The following is a 27356-nucleotide window of genomic DNA, read 5'->3' on the forward strand; positions in this document are numbered from 1 at the left end:
CTAGACAGTACTGAAATCTAAAATGTGGGACGGATCGCCGTGATACTTCCGAAGCATGGACACATGAAACACTAGATGCACGGCTGATAATCTAGGAGGCAATGCAAGTCTTAAGCCACCCCCCACTCTATCAAGGATCTCAAATGGACCAATGAACCTAGGGCTAAGCTTGCCCTTCTTCCTGAATCTCATCATCCCCTTTATAGGCAACACTCGGAGTAATACCCGCTCACCAACCATAAAAGCCATATCTCGAACCTTGCGATCTGCATAACTTTTCTGCCTGGACAGAGCCGTACGAAGCCTATCCTGAATAATCCTGACCTTGTCTAAGGCCTCCTGAACCAGATCCGTACCCAACAACCGAGCCTCACCCAGCTCAAACCATCCAATCGGAGATCGACATCGCCTACCATACAACGCCTCATAAGGAGCCATTTGGATGCTCGACAGGTAGCTATTATTGTAGGCAAACTCTGCTAAAGGTAAAAACTAATCCAACGATCCTCCGAAGTCAATGACATAGGCTCGGAGCATATCCTCCAAAATTTGAATGGTCCGCTCGGACTACCTGTCCGTCTTAAGATGAAACATTATGCTCAACTCAATCTGAATACCCAACTCTCACTGAATCGCTCTCCAGAATCAGAAACCATCCCAAACATATAATAACAATTTAGGAGGCAGAATATTTCGAGCAGTGTGACCAAGTCGCTTATAGGCCAAAAGTAGGAACAAGTATAGTGAACAATGTATGAAAAGACTGACCAGGAAGAAATGATCCTTAAGTATCCTATACACCAGCTTTCCATTGAAAGACCAAATGTTGAATCCATTTTCCATCTCATGAACTGAGGTAACAGGTGTTGCTACATACCTTGAAATGCACAATAAAGAAAAAGTATAAGAACCAAAATACAAAGGTGTCTCAGGGCAAAACTAATGAAAGAGCAAAATTCAATACCTTCTAGTAAGATCCCATTCAATATCTGTGGCCATAAAATGCTCAGCAAATGCCATTTTTTCAAGCTCATCTACATCAAAGAATTCCAACTGCACATTGAAACCTTTCAGTCCAGCCAAAATAAGGAAGCGGCCTCCAGGTGACCAGTAGAGAGAATTAGCCTACTTTCCCTTAAGAGTTTTCAGTTTTGAAACACGGCCCGTGTTAGTGCCAGACCGCACAGAGTAGAAACTGATGTTTGGCCTAGGGTTGTCACCATAGATAACAACAAATCTGTGACCCTTTGGCTCCCAGGCAAATGCAATAATTTTGTCATTCTTGTTGTCAAGCTCCAAAACCTCAAACAGAAGGTCCCGTTCTTTGATTCTGAACAGCTCAAATCTAGTGTAAGTGCTTTTCTTAGTCTTCGTGTACCGGTCAACTTTGACAGCAAGGTAGTCTCCATTCCTTTTCCAATATATTTTGCAATCACTAACGCTGAAGAGATTCTTCTGCCTCAATTCCTCTTTGCTTGGGATTTGCACAAGACTGACATGTCAATTTAATAAAGGTTTAATTCAAATGCAAATACAAGTAGTTCCTCCAAATTAGTGATGACTTCCATAGAAGTTTTAGCACAAACCCTGGTAGGTTGATTTCCGCATTCAGGAACAAAAAATGCAAGAATTGGATCTGCTATCGACCAACTAAATTCCATAACATTTTCAACCTTGATAGATTTCTTGTCAATAAGAGAGAAAGTCTATGTTTCATAAACAGAGATGACATTCTTTCCTATTCTTGCAAAGTACTTGTCTTCTTTACCACCACTACACCTGAAATCATCTCAAAAAGAAAGTTAAGAAAGTATTCCAGCCCCACTTTTTATTATATTTCTGATGAATCGTGTACGCACTCAAGCATAAAAAGTTTGAAAATGTTAGGTATAACTTTAACAACAGGTAGAAGAGAAGGATAGAAAGCATCTCTTACAATAGGATCAAATCTCACTTAAAAACTGCCACGACACGCTAGTAACACCTCCAGTTCCTCCAACTGCAAATTCATCGGCACTTCCCTTGAAATCTCTCATCACTTTCCCAGTTCTCACATCAAAAATATTTAGCACAACCCTCTGAAAGAAAACTACATTAGAGACAACCCAGTATGGCCACAATCAGATACACAAACACAATAAAGCTGAGACTTACATGAGTGTCACGGGGGTTACTTGGTTCGTGGCTGCTGTATGTCACCAAATATCTCTCACCAGGGGAGAAATCAATCAACTTTACCTGAATTTAAAGCCAGCAAAGGTAAGTCACAAAAACCTGCAAAGGTTCATTAGAAAATAAACAGAAACTAACCTGTGGATGTGCATAGCGCATCAGACGGTTGAAAGTGGTGGCACCACCCCAAATTACAGCACCTTGTCTATGAACTGTTGCCAAATACGTTCCCAAAGGGGGCCATTGAACAAAACTCTCAGTCCAAAACTGCACTCAAAGGACATCGTTAGCAAAAGTTTAGTAATTACCCATATTCATAAAAGAAAAAAATATCTTTTAAAGAAACAGTTTCTGTGCAAGACCCATTCGAATTCTGAAAATATGAGACACTAAACAGTACCAAAAAACCCCATGAATGGATAGCTAAATGAGCACAAAGAGGAAATAAGTCCACTTATATAACATTTGTAAACAAGCTCAGGCTTCAACTATCTTGCATCATTCTAGAGGACCTCTGTGTTATTGCCAGTCCGAATCACAAACTGGTCTCGAGTTTTCTCATCAGTAAGCCACTGTTGTAGATTCTCCTGCCAGGATACAAACATCTCAATGTTAGTAAATGAATGAAAAGCTAATATTTAAGACACATAGTGCTGTAAGCACATGATTTTTGCTTCACGGGAATTACTACAAAAGAAAAGAAAATAAAAAATATATGCATAAGTGTTTCTTGTCGTTGGTTGATTTTTATTAAATGTTAATTTGTGGGTGTATAATTTTACTTATGTTTTATTTAGGAGCTTTTTGTTTAAATTAAAGTAGAAAAGCAAAGGAAAATGAGGATACTCGGATTGGGCCCAGAAGTTAGAACAACAGGCCCAAACCACCTGTCTACTATCCAGTCCAAACCAGGCCTGCCCAGGCACATCCCCAAAACGACGCCGCATAAGGCGTCTGATCTGAGCCGTTCAGTCACACTCATCCAACGGTCCACACTCACACCCATAACCCGACCTGTTTACTCGGGTCAACCCAACCCCTCATTTAAACCAAAACGACCTCGTTCCCATACCAAACGACCCCGTCCTGTCACTCACCAATAGATCCAAGACGTTGAGATCACTTGATCTAACGGCCCTGATCTATCTTCCCCTTCCGTATATAAACCCTCCATCACACCCCACGCCCCCCTATCCAAACACCCCCCGGTTCCATCGTCCCTAAGAGCCCAACCCTAATGTCCCAAACCCTAGCCGCCCCCCTTTACCTTCACCGTAAAGCCGGCGGCAAGGACGCCGGTGACCACCCCCTTAACACCCCTGATGCATCTCACCACCCCGAACCCAAATCTATTACCCCCTGGCCTCGAATCACACTCCATCATCTCGAATCTTGATTTGAAGATTCGAGACCAAACCCCGATCTACACCAAACCAACCCAGATTCATACTGGACAACCCCTTGACCTCCCTCGTGACCAAACCAAGCTTGATTTGGTCCGAATCTACCCACAAATCCTAAAATCCCAAATCTGAAGATTCAAACTTTGGAATACAAGAACCTGGGGAATCCGGTCAGTTTCATGGGGGTTTTGGGGCCTAATAGGCTTTAATCAAGGTGTTCTCGGACGAGAACACCCCGATTAAAGTTTGTTCGGCCTCAAATGGTCAAAACTGGTTCAGGTCTGGTCCGTTCTTGGTTAAGCTTCCACAGTAAGTTTTCCTTTTTCTTTTCTGTTTTATTTGAGTACCGATTAAGTTTGTTAGCATGTTCTGTTGTGATTATTTGGTATTTCTGGTATTTTCATTCCAATTTCTTCCGTCTTTGTAAGGCATTTTATTTGGTCGATTGTTTTCTGTGCATGTTTGGATATATTCTGTGATATACATGTTCGATTAGATTAGTCGTCGCATAAATAATTCATATGGCCTCCCGGTATTGTGCAATGTTGTCTGAAGTTATTTAGGACCCCGTACGTATTGTTTATTTAATCGATTGATTATGCCTTGTTATAATTTGTGTGGTCGACTTGATAAACGTCGTCGATTAGTTTCCTATAACTGAAGGTTCAAATATTCTAATTCATACAACTTCACATGACTGATCGAACTTTGTTGTTAATTGGATGCTTAACATTGTTTTATAACTGCAATGCAAATGATTAGGATCCAGTCTAGGGCAGTTTTGAATTTGAACTTTCAAAAGTTCAAAATGCCCTGATGCTGCAATGGTTTGGGACAGTAATAATCAGGGTTTAACAAGGGTAATTTGGGTGTAAAAAAAGAACAGAAATGACTAGTTTAAATGAGCTGACAAATAGGGTACTGGATTAGGATTAAACTAATGTAATAGTGGGAGCCAAACTTGTTAGCATGGGGCTGATTGAATAAAAAAGGGGTGCCCATGTTTTTGGGCAGAAAATACAAGCTAAAGGCCTGTCGAATGGATGGGCATGGGGAATATTTCGATTAGTTTAAAAAAGAAGTTATGGGCAGGAAAAAGGGGAAGGGCTCAAGGCAGCTTAGTGCTTGCCATTTCTGCCTATAAATAGGACTGTTTCAGAACATAAAAGGGCTGGATATTAGTCTTCAGAGAGATTTTAGGTTGGAAAAACTGAAAGAAAGAAACATAAAGAAAATTTCAGAATATTGTAACAAAACACTGCATGAAAACTGCATAAGGGTGCAAGTTGGTCAAGCTGTCTTTGCCAATTGTTGTTGGGTTGTTTGCCGAGCTGTTTGTGATTGTTAAACTGCTGGTGCTGTTACATTAAATATTCTGGGCTTTCTGCTGTTTTCTACTCTGTTTCTGGGATTGTCTGTTTGATGCTCGATCACTTGTGGGCTTCATAATTGTTGCTGGTTGTTGTTGCTGGTTGTTGTTGCTGTGTTGTTGCTGTTTGGTTGTTATTGCTGATCATTCTCCTTCTTCTTTTGCTTTCCCTACCAGGTACACGACTAATACACTATCAATGTAATTTGAAAGTCGAGCATGAATACAAAAGAGAAGAGTTGAAGATGTTATTTTATACATAGCCTGTTATATTAAATACCATGTGATGTATAATAGTTTACGTTTTTGTTTGGATACTGGAGGCAGCCCTCATGCTTAGTGAATGTCAATGTATGGTAGTTTGACGTCAGATTGTGTATATAGGTTGGTAGATAAAAGGATTCACAGTACAGTAGGGTACATATTAGACTTAAGCCAATTTTGTTCAGCATGCCATTAAATGCCTGTCACGTATAAAGCTATCCATTGTTAAGTTAATTTCATTTCCTTTTGATAAACTACCCTGTTACAATTGATAAACCGCCCCTTTAGAACAAAAACACAAGTTTCCGGCCTCAACCTCACGAAGGTCGAGCCCAAGTCGAAACGGGCCAAGCAGGCCTTCACCAGAAAATCAGTGGCCCAGGCCTGGCGAATCCCGCATAAGCTGGGTTTGGGCCCATGAGGTCCGATCGCTCGCCCATGGGTGTGGCCCTATTTCTGATTTTTGTTTGAAAAGCATTCGGAATCGTGCTGTAAATAACTGTAAGCATGTAATTAACTAGGGCGATTTCTGCTTTCAACTGGTAGAGACAAATGCGACAAGAAATATAGCCGCTATAGGATATCCTTTCAAAATAAAAAGATGAGATGAGCCTCGACAAATAAAATGCACAAGCTGCGGGGCCCTCACTGAATGTATATATTAAAATACTTAGAATTCGGGACAGGCCGTTTAGCAAAATTCGCGGCCTTCCCAGGATAATAATACGATAGTCTCTTTAGGCGCGTGTTTAATAATCTTACCTTCTTAAAATCGGGTGTGCATTTCATGCGACCCAACTCCAAATCCTAAAACATTGAATAAAAATATGTTCTGGATCGCGGGTGCATTTCATGTGACGCAATCCAAAGACATGTTTTAAAACGATGTTCACATTCCTTTAAAAATATAATAAAAGCGGTAAAGGTTAAAATTTGCACATAAGTTCATATTTGTATAAAATCAGATAAATAAGCCGAATATGACAGTTGAGCGACCGTGCTAGAACCACGGAACTCGGGAATGCCTAACACCTTCTCCCGGGTTAACAGAATTCCTTATCCGGATTTTTGGTGCGCAGACTGTAATATGGAGTCATTCTTTTCCTCGATTCGGGATTAAAATTGGTGACTTGGGACACCCTAAATCTCCCAAGTGGCGACTCTGAAATAAATAAACAAATCCCGTTTCGATTGTCCTTTAATTGGAAAAACTCCTTGTACCCTCTCGGGTGCGGAAAAAGGAGGTGTGACAGCTCTGGCGACTCTGCTGGGGATTCCTGTGGACCCAGAACCACTGGTTCAGGGTTAGAAATTCGAGCTTAATAGATTGTTATATTTAGCTTTATCTGTTTTTGTTACATGATCTGTGCTCAATGTGCTAACCAACTACTTTTACCGCTTTGATATTTTGTGAACTGTATATAAATTGTGCCGAAACCCATATTCTCTCTGAGTCTTCTAAATCATGAAGAAGGGTGTACTTTGTACGGCTTCTTTTCTGTATAGTGTCAATTCCCAATTTAGAACGAGGTTCGGACAAGTTGCTAAGCCGGTGAAGCTTCTGTATTCCCGGTACGCTGCCCCCTCGGCTCAAGCTGTCCGCTCGGGTAAGCCAGGTCTAGAACTAACACCCAGGTTCTGAACCTAGAATAACTCAACTTCATGCCGGATCCCTAGTAGGAACGCTTATTTGCATCATGTGCATTTTTGACTTAGGGGACTCAACACAGGGGTTGGGTCCGTCTAGGAATAGCAACCTGAAACAGAAAAGGCCATCCTGATGCATCCTGCTCACTGCTTGTGCATTTATTTGCTTCGAACATGCATAATGACCGGTTTTGAATGTTGGGAAATTTTTCGCAAAATGGGTATATTTTATTTTAATAGTTTGTTTTTCTAAAAACAAAGGAAAAGAGAAAAGAGAAAAATAGCAAGCTGAGAATGAGGAACGAGTTTTTTAAATTTGCTTTATTTTCAAAATAAAAAAAAGAGAAAAAACAAAAAAAATAAACTAGTTAGTTTATTACCCGAATTACGTCGGTTTGATTCTCACCGGATGTGGGATACATAGGCAACCCTCATCGGACCCAACTCCCTGTTTCATTTTACCAATAATGATATACAACAAAATATATATATATATATATATATATATATATATATATATATATATATATATATATATATATATATATATATATATACATGTATATATATATATATATGCATATATTGTTTTTTTTCTCAAAGATTTTTGTTTGGAACCAAAATAAAGATTTTTGCTTTTGCCTAAAAACACCTTAATAAATGTGCAGGATGAGCACAGGGCAAAATGAACCGTTCTCGGCCCTCAGCAAGGTCCCTCTACAACTCCACATGTGATGGAATGACTTGGAAGCCGGTAGCAAAGAGATAGTGGGAAGAGTATTGGGAGGTTTTGTCGATTTGCTGAGTGTTAGGCCAAGGACAGATATTCTTGAAGCTCTAATACCATTTTGGGACCCAACCCGCAATGTATTCCGTTTCGTTGACTGTGAACTTTCACCAACACTGGAGGAAGTCGCCGGATATGCAGGATTGAATGGGAGGTTAAGAGGGCAATACCTACTTTCGCCAAGGCCAGTATCTCCGCATGCGTTTATGGATCTACTAAGCATCAGTCGGAAGATACAACATGATGATTTATCTAGAGGATGTTGTGATCTCCATTTCTTGTATCAGCGGTACGGAGCTCCGCAAGGTTTCGAGGAACCAAACCTCGGACTAACTCATGGCGAGAACAGAAACAAATGGGAAGCAAGACGTACTTTGGCTTTCATCACAACATTCTTGGGAGTCATGGTCTGTCCAAGGAAGGATAAAAAGATAGAGATAGGCCTTGTAGGGATGGCCAACGTGGCAATCAAAAGAACCGACAGTACTGTGGTTCCTTTGATTTTGTCCGAAATCTACCGAGCTTTGACTATATGCCGAGAAGGAGGCAAGTTCTTTCAAGGTTGCAATCTGTTACTTCAGCTATGGATGCAAGAACACCTCCATCACCAAGTAGGATACATGAACCACGGGTTGACCGAGAGGAATTGTATCAGCGGCTTCGAGAAGCGCATGACAGGCGCCAGATGTCCTGAAGGTGTCGAAGCATGGTTTACACGGTTAAGGTCAACAACAGCTGACCAAATTGAATGGGCATTCGGTTAGTTGATTGATACTGAGGTGATCTACATGTCGACTGAAGAATGTCATGTTCTCTTAATGGGACTTCGCAGCATCCAGCCATATACTCCTCATCGGGTATTACGACAGCTGGGTAGGTTCCAAGTAATCCCTACTGATGAAGATCTGAGCAAGCATGCCTTGGAGCTGAGCCCGAGAGTCATATTTCCCGAGGGGAAGATTAGAAAGCTGTGGCACGAATGTAGATTCTTGGAACCCAAGACCATGGTGCGAGAACTAGCTAAAGGTGAGGTAGACCCAAAGTACGATGCTTGGTTCGAAAGAAGGTTTCAGATTCGGCAAAGACCTGCTAAAAGAGCCCACGTCCAACAATTCACAGATGATTCGCAGGAGCAATGGGGATGGTTAAAAAGGGAGGAAGGTTACCAGGTTGAAATCGGGAAGCTAAAGCAACAAGTTGAAAGGCTTGTATTTGAAAACAACGTGCAAGTCGCCTCGGAGCAGGCTGAAAGAAACAAGCTAGCCCAAGAGAACCAGACCCTGAAGGCCCGCCTTCGCCAAGCCAGTAAGAGTAACATTGACCGACAGAAGCGTCGCTCCGACGAAAGATTGATAGCAAGTTTGAGAAATCAGGTCATCCAAAGCCAAGAAGAATTAGAACAATCAGAAGCTTGCATAGCAAGGATGAAGGTCAAATGGGCAAAAGGTACAATGGCCCGGAGGCAGCGTCTGCAACAGGTCATAAGGGATTATGAAGTGAGCGTCGGGATATTAAGGGAGACGAACTCCGCTCTACATGATCGGGTCATCAAACAAGCACGAGACGCTCAGGCCGACAGAAGACATTGCTACGATGCAATGGCCTGCATGGAAAGACAAATAGAGTTGTTCCAGGATCGACTTGCCAACAATGCTCAGGCACTGGGATTGAAGAACCGAGAAATCAGGCAATTGTTCATCGAGAGGGACAACATTCGAGGAAGGATCGACGAAATTGGGCATTACATCTACATGAAATGCCTAGCAGGGGAGCAAATACCTCGGAAAACCCTCCTTGTTTCCATCATGGGCTGCGTCCACCGAATTATGAATGAGTTGAAGAGCTTGCAGAGGGACCTCACACCAAGGGCCGCGAAAAGGCCGAATGATGCCTCACGGGCCTTTAAGTTGGAAGATTAATCTTTGGTCGAGTCCTGTTTATTTGGCTTTGTTGCTTTCCCATATGTTGTTTTCTTTTCTTTTAGTCAAATCAAGTTAAAAACTATGGAGTCTATACTGTTGCTATTTGAAGTAATGTGTAATAGCCAATTTTGATAATGAAATTAAGTGACTCCAGAAGAATTTTTATGTGTCTTTACTTTGTGGCAGAACTACGCCTGATCTGATTCGCGCGGGGACGTGATACGTAGGCAATCCCCATAAGATTCGACCGCTTTTAATAAAGAAAGAAAGAAAATACAAAAATAAAATAAAATATAGGGTTTCCCAAAGTACTTTAAAAAGGGACAAATGAGCAAGCCGGGATGACACATGTTGTTTGAAGCAAAACATGTAGAAACGGTTAACTGCCTAAGAGCATTGCATCCTCTATGTGTTATGATCAAATCTGTTAAACTCTAATGCTAACAAAGTGTGTTGTTGTCTGAATCCAGACAGTTAGTTGTTAAAGAATTCTGGCAACACACCCTTACCAAACCAGATCCAAAGGACCGGTAGCAATAAGCATGACTACTTCAGAGAATAGTAACGAGGAAGAAAGGCCGATGAGCCAGTTGTTAAAAGAAGCGATGGAAAAGATTGAAAGGATGGGACTAGAGATGAATGCAATGTAGCTAGCTTTAGCCAAAGCACAAAAGAGCCCTGAACCACTGGGGCACATGCCGGAATACCCTCATTCCGGCCCTTCAACAAGCCTCCCGAACCCCCGTTATCATCAGGAGAGAAGCCCCTATGATTTCCAAGCTCCACCACCCCATCAACCTCTCCCAACACCAAATATTCCCATTTTTGTGGGACCCACATCAGCCACCTTGCAAAGAACGACCAGTGAGCCATTGTTTCAGGCTCATGATACGCAATACTATCCCCCTAAGCCTACATTCCAGGCCCCCGAGCCACAGGCCTACAATCCGCACTTGGAGGTACCGGCAGAGATTGAAAAGCCGGTTAAAACCCCTGAACAGGATGAGGTACTAAGGAAGTTCAAAAGCCTGGAGTAGTCCTTCAGGAACCTGCACGGATTGGGCAACCAAGTCAGCGTGGCTTACAAAGATCTATGCCTTTTCCCGGACGTCCAACTCCCGTCTGGGTTCAAGATGCCTAAGTTTGATTTATATGAAGGGCACGGTGATCCCATGGCACATTTGCGGGGATTCTGTACCAAAATGAGAGGGGTAGGCGGCAAAGATGAGTTGCTGATAGCTTATTTTGGCCAAAGTCTGAGCGGATCTGCACTAGAATGGTATACCAGGCAGGATTCCAGTAGGTGGTACACTTGGGATGATCTGGCGCAGGCTTTCGCGGGTCATTTCCAATACAATCTCGAGATAGTCCCTGACCGTCTCACATTATTGAGAACCGGGAAGAAACCCGGGGAAAGTTTTCGCGAGTTCGGGTTCCGCTGGAGAGAGCAAGCGGCCAGAGTCGATCCTCCCATGAGAGAGGGAGAGATGGTGGACTATTTCTTACAAACATTGAATCCAACCTACTTTGATCACTTGGTGACAACGGTTGGAAAATCCTTCAACGAGGTGGTAAAGATAGGGGTCATGATAGAAGAGGGTCTGAGGTCTGACAAAATCCTGAATTACTCATCACTCAAGGCAACGACCCAGGCTATTCAAAACGGCACGGGAGGTGCGCTGAGAAGAAAGAAAGAAGAAATTGCCACGATCGAGGCAGACAGTTGGTCCGGGTCTAGCAAGCCACACTACAACCAACCCAGACCTCACAGGCCAAGCTACCCATACAACCCACCACATCACTACTATCCACCCCAAGAACCGCATTTCACCGTCCATCAAGCCCAGACATACACCCAACCTCCGCTTCGCCCACAATGGCGTGCGTCAGCTCCCCACAATACATACCTAGATCCACATAATACCTACCCACCACCACAAAGTACCTACCCTCCACCCAGAGCATACAGGAACCCTTCAGGGACAGGTTTCCGAGGGAGTCAAGCTGCTAAAAATGATAGGCTACAGAAACATAGAGCCTTTACTGAGCTGGGGGAGTCCTATACCGCGGTATTACACAAATTGAGACGGTTGGGTTTGGTGAGTCCTGTCGAACCTAGAGAGCAAAACCCCCCATCCCAAAATGTGAACAGGTCAATAAGCTGTGAGTACTGCTCAGGAATGCTAGGACATGAAACTGAAAAATGTTGGAGACTGAAGCAGGCGATACAAGACCTCATTGATGCTAACAAAATCGAGGTCCAGACGCCGGAGACACCTAACATCAATCAGAACCCACTGCCAGCGCATCACGAGACTCACATGATCGAGTTGGTGTATGAAGGAGGAGAGTTGAGAAAGCCCTTGCAAACAGTGATGATGATCCAGGCCGCTCCAAGAGAAGGATCGACCAGTGGAGGAACGGGGACGCAGTCGCAGGGAGAAGGCGTCAAGCCAGTAGTGATATTGGGAAAGAGCCCATCCGTCATAACTAGCAAAACCGAGCCAAACAAGTTGGTAATATCAGGGACCCCACCCACGCTTGCAGTTGTGTTGAAAGGGGTATACAGGGAACTGGTCACCATAAAGCCTGTAGTCCAGCTGTCAATGATTGATAGCAAGGCTGTGCCTTGGAAATACGAGAAGGCAGTGGTGATGTACAAAGGAAAACAAGTGGAGGAAGTTAGTTGTGAAGCGCAAGGGCTGACTCGATCAGGTTGGTGTTTTGCTCCGGTAGAGCTAAGAAGAACCAACCCCGCTGCAACCAAGAAACCTGTGTCCGAAGAAGAGGCTGAGGAGTTCTTGAGGAAGATGAAAGTGCAGGACTACTCCGTGGTCGAACAGCTGAGGAAAACACCAGCCCAGATCTCGCTGCTGTCATTACTAATCCATTCTGAGGAGCATCGTCGGGCCTTGATGAAGATATTAAACGAAACTCACGTGACCAACGAGATTTCTGGAAACCATTGCCAACAAGATTTTCGAGGTGAATAGGGTAACATTCTCAGACGATGACCTGCCGATGGAAGGTACGGAGCATAATAAAGCTCTCTACCTAACTGTCAAATGTGAAAACTCGGTAGTTACTCGGGTATTGGTGGATAACGGTTCAAGTGCCAATATTTGTCCATTATCCACTCTGAACCAGTTAAAGATCGACCACGGAAAAATCCACAAGAATAGCATCTGTGTCCGAGGATTTGACGGAAATGGAACAGCCACTGTAGGGGATGTTGTACTTGAATTGACCATCGGTCCAGTCCTGTTCACCATGGAGTTCCAGGTGTTAGATGCCACAGTATCTTATAACCTTCTATTAGGACGACCATGGATTCATGCATCCAAAGCAGTGCCCTCCACCCTACATCAGATGGTGAAGTTCGAGTGGGATAGGCAGGAGGTCGTACTACACGGCGAGGACACGGCGTGCACCATGGGTGGCGCCATTGTACCCTTCATAGAGACCGATGATGACAAAGGTCCTTGGGTCTACCAGATTTTCGATACAGGGTCGGCAAACAAAATTGCGGAAGGAGAAATCATCCCGCACCCTAGGGTCGCTGCCGTGACAGTCATGATGGTCTCTGAAATGCTGGGTAATGGATTTGTGCCGGGAAAGGGCCTGGGAGTCGAGCTTCAGGGGATTGTCCAACCTGTCTCACTGCCTAAAAATCTGGAAACTTTCGGATTGGGGTTCAAACCAACTGTGGCAGATGTAAAGCAAGCGTGAAAGATGAAGAAGAGAGTTTGGTTTCTGCCCAAGCCGGTGCCACGTCTTTCAAGATCTTTTGTCAGAGCAAGCGCCAAAGGGCCACCGATCCCAAAGATTCTAGGACCATTGATTGGTATGGATGGAGACCTGAATCAGGGTTTTGAGAGGCTATTCGCTGATGTCAGTATGGTAGAAGCTGGAGAAGGTTCTAGCAGAGCAGAGATACAGTTTGTGGGGCCTGAGGCCAAAACCAACAATTGGACAGTTACTCCTCTTCCTGTCCGAGGGGAGTCTTGGTAGTAGGATTTGATTTATGTTTTTGTTTGTTTTGTTTTGTTCAGATTATTCCAGGGTGTAATCCAAATTTTACTTTTGCTTTGTAAAAGTGTGAACCCTTTTATCCCCGCAAGTTTAATAAAGTTCTCTTCTTTTGTCTCATTTTAATTTTGTTTTGTTCTTTTCTTTCTGAACAATTCTCTTTTTACTGGTTCTAATGACATGGCATGCACAGCGGATCTTCGACCTAGTCTAATAAATCAATCTGCATCCAACTTAATGATACAAGAGGTCGTTTGTGACGATGAATCTGAATATGACGAAGATAAAGCCTTCGAAGAGATAAACCGAGAACTGTGCCAATTTGAAGAAAAACCCAAGCCTAACCTAAATAACACTGAGGCTGTGAATCTAGGAGACGCTGATAATGTCCAAGAAACCAAGATCAGCATCCATATTGAACCGAATGTCAGGGAGGAATTGATCAAAACCCTCGTGGAATTCAAAGATGTTTTTGCATGGTCATATGATGATATGACGGGATTAAGCACCAATCTAGTGGTTCACAAATTGCCCACTGACCCGACATAGCCTCCGGTCAAGCAAAAGCTAAGGAAATTTAAAACAGAAATGAGTGTAAAGATCAAAGAAGAGGTGATTAAGCAACTGCAGGCGAAGGTCATTCGGGTCACTCGATATCCCGAGTGGTTGGCCAATGTGGTACCAGTTCCCAAGAAGGATGGGAAGATCAGGGTGTGCGTCGACTACTGCAATATCAACAAAGCAAGTCCCAAGGACAATTTTCCATTGCCCAATATCCATATCCTGATCGATAATTGCGCTGGGCACGAGATCGGATCCTTTGTGGATTGTTACGCGGGTTATCATCATATCTTAATGGACAAAGAAGATGCGGAAAAGACAGCTTTTATTACACCATGGGGAACTTACTGCTATCGGGTAATGCCGTTCGGACTGAAGAATGTCGGGGCAACGTACATGCGAGCAATGACTGCTGTGTTTCACGACATGATACACAAAGAAATTGAGGTGTACGTAGATGATGTGATCATAAAGTCTTGGCGTCAGGAAGACCATGTAGCAGACCTAAGGAGATTCTTCCAAAGACTCCGAAGGTATGATATCAAGCTTAACCCGGCCAAATGCGCATTCGGGGTTCCATCAGGAAAGCTGTTAGGATTCATCGTCAGTCGACGGGGTATTGAGCTGGACCCATCTAAGATCGAATCCATCCGAGATTTGCCACCGCCAAAGAACAAAACAGAGGTAATGAGTCTGTTGGGTAGACTCAATTACATCAGCAGGTTCATCGCTCAACTCACAGCAACTTGTGAGCCCATATTTCGGCTGCTGAAAAAGGATGCTACGGTAAGTTGGACGGCAGAGTGTCAAGAGGCTTTCGACCAAATCAAAGGGTATCTGTCTAATCCACCCGTGTTGGTCCCGCCTAAGCCAGGGAAGCCCTTAATTCTTTATCTGACGGTCATGGAAAATTTGTTTGGTTGTGTACTGGGGCAACACGATGACACATGAAGGAAGGAGCAGGCCATATACTATCTTAGCAAGAAATTCACAGTATATGAGGTCAAGTACACTTAACTCGAGAAAACATGTTGCGCCCTAACTTGGGTAGCTCAGAAGTTGAAACACTACCTGTCCTCGTATACTACTTATCTCATATCCCTTTTGGACCCATTGAAGTATATCTTTCAGAAACCTATGCCCACAGGGAGGTTGGCAAAATGGCAAATTCTGCTCACAGAGTTCGATATCATCTATGTGACAAGGACAGCCATGAAAGCCCAAGCGCTGGCCGACCATTTGGCAGAGAATCCCGTTGATGAAAAATACGAGCCTTTAAGAACGTATTTTCCCGATGAAGAAGTGATGCATACAAGTGAGCTGGAGTTACCCGAGGAACAGGTTGGAAGCTTTTCTTCGATGGAGCCGCAAACGCGAAAGGGGTTGGAATAGGAGCAGTACTCATTTCTGAAGCAGGACGCCATTATCCTGTTACGGCTCAACTACGTTTCTATTGCACCAATAATATGGCCGAGTATGAAGCTTGCATTTTGGGTCTGCGATTGGTTGCGGACATGGATGTCCAAGACGTTTTGGTCTTGGGAGACTCAGACCTCTTGGTACATCAGATTCAGGGTGAATGGGAAACACGGGATTTGAAACTCATACCATATCGGCAATGCTCGCACGATCTGAGCAAGCGATTTCGATCGGTGAAATTCAAACATATCCCAAGAGTTCATAACGAGGTTGCGGATGCATTGGCCACCTTAGCATTAATGTTGCAGCACCCTGACAAAATGTATGTTGATCCTCTGCACATCCAGGTCCGTGATCAGCACGCTTATTGCAACGCCGTAGAAGAGGAAGCAGATGGCAAGCCCTGGTTTCGTGATATCAAGGAATACCTCAGAATGGGGATATATCCGGAACAGGCCACTGGAGACCAAAAAAGAGCCCTTCGGCGTTTGTCGAATGGTTTCTTCCTCAGCAGAGGAGTTTTGTACAAAAGAACCCCGGATTTGGGATTGTTAAGATGTATAGACGCCGGTCAAGCCACGACGGTCATGGCAGAGGTACATGCTGGAGTTTGCGGGCCACATATGAGCGGATATGTATTGGAAAGGAAGATCCTTCGAGCGGGGTATTATTGGCTTACCATGGAGCATGACTGTATCTCTTTCGTGAGAAAATGCCATCATTGTCAGATACATGGAGATCTGATTTATTCTCCGCCAACAGAGTTACATACGATGTCAGCACCCTGGCCGTTTGTGTCATGGGGCATGGATGTCATTGGACCTATCGAGCCGGCAGCATCCAACGGTCATAGGTTCATTCTAGTAACCATTGACTACTTCACCAAATGGGTTGAGGCTAAAACCTTCAAGTCGGTAACTAAAAAGGCAGTGGTGGATTTTGTGCACTCCCATATCATCTGCAGATTTGGGATCCCAAAAGTAATCATCACGGATAACGGTGCGAATCTTAACAGCAGCCTGATGAGAGAGGTATGCCAACAATTCAAGATTACACACCGCAATTCCACCCCATATCGTCCCAAGGCGAATGGAGCGGTCGAAGCAGCCAATAAGAACATCAAGAAGATACTGCGGAAGATGGTGGAAGGGTCCAGACAATGGCACGAGAGATTACCCTTTGCTTTGTTGGGTTACCGCACTACCGTCCGGACTTCCATAAGTACAACTCCTTATTTGTTGGTGTACGGAACTGAGGCCGTAATACTGGCGGAGGTCGAAATTCCGTCCCTCCGGATTGTCGCTGAAGCCGAAATAGATGATGATGAATGGGTCAAAGCTTGACTAGAACAGTTGAGCTTGATAGACGAGAAAATATTGGCAACAGTGTGCCATGGTCAGCTGTATCAGAAGAGAATGGCAAGAACATATAATAAGAAGGTACGCCCCAGGAAGTTTGAAGTAGGGCAGCAGGTATTGAAGAGGATCCTCCCGCATCAGGTCGAAGCAAAAGGCAAGTTCGCCCCAAATTGGCAAGGGCCTTATATCGTAACCAGAGTATTGTCCAACGGTGCCTTGTGTTTGACGGATATCGAGGGGAGATGTGTTGACATGGCTATCAATTCGGATGCAGTCAAAAGATATTATGCGTAATTTCTTTGATTAGCCTTAATTTATTCTTTCATGCCCCTCTTTTGGAATCACTAATGGAAAGATATGAAAAGGAGAAAGAAAAGAAAAGAAAAATTTTAAAAGAAAAAAAGAAGAAGAAAAAAGGGAAAAAAGAGATAAGAAAAACAAAACCGTGGGAACTACGTTTGACCTGATTCCTCAAAGAGGATACGTAGGCGCCTCACAGCTCGGTCATAGTGTGCATAGTGTACATAAGTGTGCATAATAGGCACAAGTGTGCGTAACGCACATAGCTCAACATAGAGTAAAAATAGAATCCCTCAAGCAAGAAAACTGGGGCAGAGGTTATGTTTTAAAATTCCAACAAAAGGTTTGATTCCAAAAGTTGTAGATGATCACCCATCAAAGTTATTTCATTTTTGATAGCCTTTCTTTAGCCCCACACCAAAACCAACATCGACGTCCAAAAGACCTTCCGATCAATATCCAAGAGGTGCCAAGTCAGGCAAATAAAGTAGAGAATAATACACTGATCCCCGGCGAAGAAGAGGATCATAAAACTGGAAATGAATTGATAGTCCAAAGGAATATCCAAAATAGAGGGTCATATCGACAACACTCCAATTCTCCGTTGAAGAAATAAATTTAGAGAGTCTTGGCGGTGAAAACCTTCGCAGGCACCACAAGGCGACGAAAGATGAGAGATATAAATGAGAGAGTCTTATCGGTGAAAACCTTCGCAGGCACCATAAGGCGCCGGGAGATGAGAGAAAAGAGAGAGTCTCATTAGTGAAAACCCCTCGAAGGGCACTATGAGGTGACAAGACAGATCAACAAAAGGGTCCGCGTTCGCGAAGAAATGGACACCCATTTATCCCCAGCAAGTAAGGTCATCAGGCAAGTTGATTGATACAAATAGACTGGGTCGGGAACCTATGGTGCACGTCATGATCACAAGGACCAGTCATGTCATCCAGATAAGTTTTTCTCTTTTTCCTTTTTCCACCAAGTATTGGTTCAGAAAGATTTCCCTCCTTTTTCTATCTCTTTCATTTTTCTTTCTAAGAATTCGTTTTGAAAGAGATTTTTCAAAGTTTACCACCAGAGGCCGAAGGGGCACAAAAGCAAAATATGAAAAGGGTAGGCCAAGAGCCGAGGCAATAAGACAAAAGGCATCGGCTGCAAAACCAAAGGACGAATTGTGTAGAAAAAAGGGTGACGTAAAGAGAGCGGAAAATGACGGGTGAAGGACTCGTGGACCAAGTTCCGAGAAGGTTTCCTCGCAGAACGTTGATAAATCCCGGACCCAAATCCGAAGTGGTCAGACGCCACAAGAAAGGGAAATCAATCCGGTGCAAGATATCCCCAGGCAATGCAATTCTATGCCTTGCAGTTCTAGGAGGAAGTAAACTCCTGAAGGGAGTAGTTTCGGGATTAAAAGCAGACTCCCACAGCATGTCCTGAAAGGAAAAGCAGAAAGGGGGATAAATGGAAAACCACCCCCAGCAAGCAACGTCGTCCACCAACCAGTTGTTAGAGCATAGAGCAAGGAAAAGAAAAGGGAAAAATCATCCCCCAACGGAAAGACCACCGTTGCCCCACCATGATTAAAACTAATTAAGTCCTTTTGTCTGCTGCAGGAAAATAAAGGTTGGTGAAGGCAGAAGGACGCGATACCAGAAAGGTCACCAAAACAGGGGCAGAAAATTTTCTGCCATTGTCAAAAAAAAAAATCTCGGAGGAACGAGAAAAATGAAATCAAATATGTCTTAGTTTAAATAGGCGTCCACCTGTACAACGAGAGGAATATTTTCATGTCTTAGTTTAAATAGGCGCCCACCTGTATAACGAGAGGAATAATTTTCATGTCTTAGTTTAAATAGGCGCCCACCTGTATAACGAGAGGAATATTTTCATGTCTTAGTTTAAATAGGCGCCCACCTGTATAACGAGAGGAATAATTTTCATGTCTTAGTTTAAATAGGCGCCCACCTGTATAACGAGAGGAATAATTTTCAGTCTTAGTTTAAATAGGCGCCCACCTGTATAACGAGAGGAATATTTTCATGTCTTAGTTTAAATAGGCGCCCACCTGTATAACGAGAGGAATAATTTTCAGTCTTAGTTTAAATAGGCGCCCACCTGTATAACGAGAGGAATATTTTCATGTCTTAGTTTAAATAGGCGCCCACCTGTATAACGAGAGGAATAATTTTCAGTCTTAGTTTAAATAGGCGCCCACCTGTATAACGAGAGGAATAATTTTTAGTCTTAGTTTAAATAGGCGCCCACCTGTATAACGAGAGGAATAATTTTCAGTCTTAGTTTAAATAGGCGCCCACCTGTGTAACGAGAGGAATAATTTTCAGTCTTAGTTTAAATAGGCGCCCACATGTATAACGAGAGGAATATTTTCATGTCTTAGTATAAATAGGCGCCCACCTGTATAACGAGAGGAATATTTTCATGTCTTAGTTTAAATAGGCGCCCACCTGTATAACGAGAGGAATAATTTTCAGTTTTAGTTTAAATAGGCGCCCACCTGTATAACGAGATGAATATTTTCATGTCATAGTTTAAATAGGCGCCCACCTGTATAACGAGAGGAATATTTTCATATCTTAGTTTAAATAGGCGCCCACCTGTATAACGAGAGGAATAATTTTCAGTCTTAGTTTAAATAGGCGCCCACCTGTATAACGAGAGGAATATTTTCATGTCTTAGTATAAATAGGCGCCCACCTATATAACGAGAGGAATATTTTCATGTCTTAGTTTAAATAGGCGCCCACCTGTATAACGAGAGGAATAATTTTCAGTCTTAGTTTAAATAGGCGCCCACTTGTATAACGAGAGGAATAATTTTCAGTTTTAATTTAAATAGGCGCCCACCTGTATAACGAGAGGAATATTTTCATGTCTTAGTTTAATAGGCGCCCACCTGTATAACGAGAGGAATAATTTTCAGTCTTAGTTTAAATAGGCGCTCACCTGTATAACGAGAGGAGTATTTTTATGTTTTGAATATTGCAGATTTTGAGAGCAGTAACCCCACCGGAAGGTAGAAGGTTACAACAGAGATCCCCAAGCAGGAAGCAATAAAATACCCAGCACCAAGAAGCAGATGGTTGCAAACTCAAGTGCAGGTGTCAAAAGAAAAGATGTGTCTGCTGAAAAGGACGCGTTTTGAAAAAAAACGGCTTGTGAACATCAAATCATGCCCGATGTAGCAAATCTGATGAAGAGAGTCGCACCACCAGAGGAACCACTGAAAAGCTTAATGAAGAAAGCCATGTCCCCAGCGGACCAAGCAAAATGATGAAAACTGGCATTCATAAGGGCCAAGGACCAGTGTCTTCCCAAAATTCATGGAAAAAAGCATCGGAGGAAAACGCAAGCCGACAAGAAAGCAAGGCGACGAGAACAAGTTGAAGATAGATGAGATCTTATGATCCATAGTCTAGCCTAGCTTCTTGTTTTTCCTTTGGCACAATGTAACATGGAGATCGGTAAGCGATAACAACATACAACAACATGTAACAGCACACAACAACAGCGAACGTTACAGTCACACGGTAGTCCCAGCTACCGAAGCTTCCCGAACTACATTGACCTGATTCCTGTTCAGCCCAGGATATGTAGGAAACCTCTGAAGCAAAGGTTCGGTCAAATCTTTTTCAAAAATAAAATGCTTCACACGGAGTACTCGGACGAGCAAAAATCGCCCGCTTTATCTTTGCGCGAAAACCCTTCGTGTCTTCGGGCAAAGAGGGGCAGCTGTAAGCACGTGATTTTTGCTTCACGGGAATTACTCCAAAAGAAAAGAAAATCAAAAATATATGCATAAGTGTTTCTTGTCGTTGGTTGATTTTTATTAAATGTTAATTTGTGGGTGTATAATTTTACTTTGTTTTATTTAGGAGCTTTTTGTTTAAATTAAAGTAGAAAAGCAAAGGAAAATTAGGATACTCGGATTGGGCCCAGAAGTTAGAACAACAGGCCCAAACCACCTGTCTACTATCCAGTCCAAACCAGGCCTGCCCAGGCACATCCCCAAAACGACGCCGCATAAGGCGTATGATCTGAGCCGTTCAGTCACACTCATCCAACGGTCCACACTCACACCCATAACCCGACCTATTTACTCGGGTCAACCCAACCCCTCACTTAAACCAAAACGACCCCGTTCCCATACCAAACGACCCCGTCCTGTCACTCACCAATAGATCCAAGCCGTTGAGATCACTTGATCTAACGGCCCTGATCTATCTTCCCCTTCCGTATATAAACCCTCCATCACACCCCACGCCCTCCTATCCAAATACCCCCCGGTTCCATCATCCCCAAGAGCCCAACGTAATGTCCCAAACCCTAGCCGCCCCCCTTCACCTTCACCGTAAAGCCGGCGGCAAGGACGCCGGTGACCACCCCCTTAACACCCCTGATGCATCTCACCACCCCAAACCCAAATCTGTTACCCCTGGCCTCGAATCACACTCCATCATCTCGAATCTTGATTTGAAGATTCGAGACCAAACCCCGATCTACACCAAACCAACCCAGATTCACACTGGACAACCCCCTGACCTCCCTCGTGACCAAACCAAGCTTGCTTTGGTCTGAATCTACCCACAAATCCTAAAATCCCAAATCTGAAGATTCAAACTTTGGAATACAAGAACCTGGGGAATCCGGTCAGTTTCATGGGGGTTTTGGGACCTAATAGGCTTTAATCAAGGTGTTCTCGGACGAGAACACCCCGATTAAAGTTTGTTCGGCCTCAAATGGTCAAAACTGGTTCAGGTCTGGTCCGTTCTTGGTTAAGCTTCCACAGTAAGTTTTCCTTTTTCTTTTCTGTTTTGTTTGAGTACCGATTAAGTTTGTTAGCATGTTCTGTTGTGATTATTTGGTATTTCTGGTATTTTCATTCCAATTTCTTCCGTCTTTATAAGGCCTTTTATTTGGTCGATTGTTTTCTATGCATGTTTGGATATATTCTGTGATATACATGTTCGATTAGATTAGTCGTCGCATAAATAATTCATATGGCCTCCCAGTATTGTGCAATGTTGTCTGAAGTTATTCAGGACCCCGTACGTATTGTTTATTTAATCGATTGATTATGCCTTGTTATAATTTGTGTGGTCGACTTGATAAACATCGTCGATTAGTTTCCTATAACTGAAGGTTCAAATATTCTAATTCATAGAACTTCACATGACTGCTCGAACTTTGTTGTTAATTGGATGCTTAACATTGTTTTATAACTGCAATGCAAATGATTAGGATCTAGTCTAGGGCAGTTTTGAATTTTAACTTTCAAAAGTTCAAAATGCCTTGATGCTGCAATGGTTTGGGACAGTAATAATCAGGGTTTAACAAGGGTAATTTGGGTGTAAAAAAAGAACAGAAATGATTAGTTTAAATGAGCTGACAAATAGGGTACTGGATTAGGATTAAACTAATGTAATAGTGGGAGCCAAACTTGTTAGCATAGGGCTAATTGAATAAAAAAGGGGTGCCCATGTTTTTGGGCAGAAAATATAGGCTAAAGGCCTGTCGAATGGATGGGCATGGGGAATATTTCGATTAGTTTAAAGAAGAAGTTATGGGCAGGAAAAAGGGGAAGGGCTCAAGGCAGCTTAGTGCTTGCCATTTCTGCCTATAAATAGGACTGTTTCATAACGTAAAAGGGCTGGATATTAGTCTTCAGAGAGATTTTAGGTTGGAAAAACTGAAAGAAAGAAACATAAAGAACATTTTAGAATATTGTAACAAAACACTACATGAAAACTGCATAAGGGTGCAAGTTGGTCAAGCTATCTTTGCCAATTGTTGTTGGGTTGTTTGCCGAGCTGTTTGTGATTGTTAAACTGCTGGTGCTATTACATTAAATATTCTGGGCTTTCTGCTGTTTTCTACTCTGTTTCTGGGATTGTCTGTTTGATGCTCGATCACATGTGGGCTTCATAATTGTTGCTGGTGGTTGTTGCTGGTTGTTGTTGCTATGTTGTTGTTGTTTGGTTGTTATTGCTGATCATTCTCCTTCTTCTTTTGCTTTCCCTACCAGGTACACGACTAATACACTATCAATGTAATTTAAAAGTCGAGCATGAATACAAAAGAGAAGAGTTGAAGATGTTATTTTATACATAGCCTGTTATATTAAATACCATGTGATGTATAATAGTTTATATTTTTGCTTGGATACTGGAGGCAACCCTCATGCTTAGTGAATGTCAATGTATGGTAGTTTGACGTCAGATTGTGTATATAGGTTGGTAGATAAAAGGATTCACAGTACAGTAGGGTACATATTAGACTTTAGCCAATTTTGGTCAGCATGCCATTGAATGCCTGTCACGTATAAAGCTATCCATTGTTAAGCTAATTTCATTTCCTTTTGATAAACTGCCCTGTTACAACTGATAAACCACCCCTTTAGAACAAAAACACAAGTTTCCGGCCTCAACCTCACGAAGGTCGAGCCCAAGTCGAAACGGGCCAAGCAGGCCTTCACCAGAAAATCAGTGACCCAGGCCTGGCGAATCCCGCATAAGCTGGGTTTGGGCCCATGAGGTCCGATCGCTCGCCCATGGGTGTGGCCTTGTTTCTGATTTTTGTTTGAAAAGCATTCGGAATCCTGCTGTAAATAACTGTAAGCATGTAATTAACTAGGGCAATTTCTTCTTTCAACTGGTAGAGACAAATACAACAAGAAATATAGTCGCTATAGGATATCCTTTCAAAATAAAAAGATGAGATGAGCCTCGACAAATAAAATGCACAAGCTGCGGGGCCCTCATTGAATGTATATATTAAAATACTTAGAATTCGGGACAGGCAATTTAGCAAAATTCGCGGCCTTCCCAGGATAATAATACGATAGTCTCTTTAGGCGCGTGTTTAATAATCTTACCTTCTTAAAATCGGGTGTGCATTTCATGCGACCCAACTCCAAATCCTAAAACATTGAATAAAAATATGTTCTGGATCGCGGGTGCATTTCATGTGATGCAATCCAAAGACATGTTTTAAAACGATGTTCACATTCCTTTAAAAAATATAATAAAAGCGGTAAAGGTTAAAATTTGCACATAAGTTCGTATTTTGTATAAAATCAGATAAATAAGCCGAATATGACAGTTGAGCGACCGTGCTAGAACCACGGAACTCGGGAATGCCTAACACCTTCTCCCGGGTTAACAGAATTCCTTATCCAGATTTTTGGTGCGCAGACTGTAATATGGAGTCATTCTTTTCCTCGATTCGGGATTAAAATTGGTGACTTGGGAAACCCTAAATCTCCCAAGTGGCGACTCTGAAATAAATAAACAAATCCTGTTTCGATTGTCCTTTAATTGGAAAAAACTCCTTGTACCCTCTCGGGTGCGGAAAAAGGAGGTGTGACAAGTGCTCGCCGGAGAAAAAAACAGCTGATGAAGAGCCTAACCCCGGGAACATAAGGCTTGATCTCTGGTGGAGCCCATTCATCGGGAACTTTCAGGAATTTCTCAATGTCATCAAACATGTTAACAGCAAATATATGCGACCTATCTAACTTGTATCCATGTCTTCTCCTTACTCGGCTTAGCTTCCTAAAGCAGAAAAACATAGCAACATGACACTGGTTAACATCTTCCACAATTCAGTTACAAGTCTCACACATTGTCTAAAGAACTGAGATATATTGTAGCTGCTAAGGAGAGAAAAATTTGAGTACCTGAGGAGTATTATACTCGATGAAGCAGTACCCAAGGGTTTTCTGAGTCTTAGGATCAACAGGTATCCAGAGACCATCCTCCTTAATAACACCAAGTTGGTTGTAAATTTTCCGAACTACTCCTTCCAACTTCTCAAATTTCTCTTTAGGCACCACAGGAAGATTGTCCACCACCAGTATGTTCCCAAAACCAGTATCAAACTCCAAGGGGTCCTCCTCCATTAAGTCATCATCATCACTGATAATATCCAAATAACATACAAATTCAAAACCAAAGGAAAAACTACAAAACCCATTTTCATGGTATATGAACCAAAGAGAATTTAAACTCTATAAACCCTTACTTTATTGGTATGAACCAAAACCACAATTACGAACCAAAAGAACCTAAACTTCAAACAAAACCACAATTACAAACCAAAAGAGCCTAAACTTCAAACAAATGAAATGAAACCAAGCAGAATCACATAAAAATACATATATAAATTAGGGTATTACCCAGCGTCTGAAAATACAAATGGAGATATCAAATCCCCAATAGAGACGCTAAAAACTATATCTTATCAACATATGAACGAAACTCAAGGAGAATGCAAAAACACATAAAAATCCATATATAAATCAAGGTTTTTTAAATGGTAATGGATCTATAACTCAACATATTCAAGACTCGCTTCAACATATTCAAAATCCAACAACAACAACAACAATCCAGTGAAATAGCACAAGTGAGGTCTGGGGAGGTTAATGAGTACGCAAAACCCAAGAAAACGCTAAAAGTCTAATCTTCACAACATATTAACAAGCCTTGCACACTCAATAGAAGAACATTGACAAAATCCAAACTTCACATCATAGAAAAGAAGCCCAGACATATACATCCATAAAAAATTTAACATATTGAACTGAATATAAACATAAAATAAAACCAACAAACTCAAAAACCCAACAAAACACTAGAAATTTCTAATCTTCAAAGCATATGAACCAAAATACTAAACTCAAACTCAAAAAAAATTAAAAAGACCCAGACTTTATAGCAAAGAAAGGAAACTCATAAGCATTACCACATAAAAAGCGCATATATAAATCATAAAAATGCAGAAACACAAAAAAAGGGAAAGTCAAGATTTAAGACCTGGGTATGCCACAATCTTCACCAGGAGGAAGATGAATTGAGTCAAGATCGATTTGGGAAAGTTCCACACCAATCCTAGCGGCTATGGTTGTGATTTCTCCCATAAACGTAACGTCCACCATGATTGGAACTCTCTTCTCTTTGTTTAGCTTTCTTTCTGTGTTCTATATGGAATGGTGCGTATAAGAGAGAGATAGCCACCTTTGAAGCTGAAAGCAGAAGTGTGAGCTTAGCAATAGAGGCAATGTGCACACATACGAATAATGGAAAGGTAGGGCTTTTCTGTAACTCTTATTGGGGTTACGTTGTTCTTTTTTTTCCCGAGTAAATGGGTCTCTTTAATGGGTCGGTTAGGGAGGACTCTCCCATTGGATCTTTTTTTTAAGAAGTAGTATTTACGAATGTACCTTGCACGTTAATAATGACACGTGATGGTTTAACCATTTAAATCATTTGAAAGTTGAAAAATATTATTATATTAGCATAATACGTGAACTCAAGATAAAAGGACATCATCATAACTTACACAAACGATCAATTTAATCATGTTAGTTAGATAACTATGTATTATAGTTTAACAGTATTTAATTTGATGGTATTTTACCGAACATTTTTTTGTAGATGATTTTTTGTGTGTATGTTTTCTTCTAATGCTTTGGTTGATGTGTCATAACCAAAACTCTTATTGTCGATATTGATATTCCTCTTGAAAGTACAACATATAGTTGTTAGTCCAAGAAAATATATTTGCAATAAATATAGTCCAATATTTAGGATGTTTATCCTTGTGCTTTATTTATTATAATTGCAAAATATAGACATATCGAAAATTATTTTCACACAAATTTAAAAGAATATTCTTTAGTTTCGGAAGACAAAATTGAATTTAGGGATAATATATATTTAGAAGCACATTGACTAATATCATAATTTTTGCACGTATGACGTTATTGTCAAAACTTCTATATACCATCTATGTGCTATTACATAAGCTATTCAGCTGATCTAAGTTTTTCAGTAGCATGATGGGCATAGTTTTCTTCAAAATCAATCTATACACAATTGAAGATGAATTTCAACTTAGTCTATTACATATACAGTGACACTGACATACATAAGAAAAAATAAAGTTCACAACATGTATGATAGAAGACCATTTGGTATTAAAGTATTTGATTATTCTTCTTCGTAGCAATTGTTGGTATCATATTATACTGAATCAAAAACTAAAACATATATTATTTTTACCATAAAATTTTACGATCAACCTTTTATTTAGTTGATCAACATA

The 27356-nt window shown here is 41.9% G+C and overlaps 1 pseudogene; it reads right to left on the reverse strand.

Annotated features, from left to right (window-relative positions):
* Nucleotides 1–26187, reverse strand: LOC104220095 (eukaryotic translation initiation factor 3 subunit B-like; annotated as a pseudogene).
* Between the last annotated feature and the right edge of the window lie 1169 nt (nucleotides 26188–27356).

This window comes from Nicotiana sylvestris, chromosome 1 (genome assembly GCF_000393655.2).
Source record: "Nicotiana sylvestris chromosome 1, ASM39365v2, whole genome shotgun sequence".
Taxonomy (NCBI): Eukaryota; Viridiplantae; Streptophyta; class Magnoliopsida; order Solanales; family Solanaceae; genus Nicotiana; species Nicotiana sylvestris.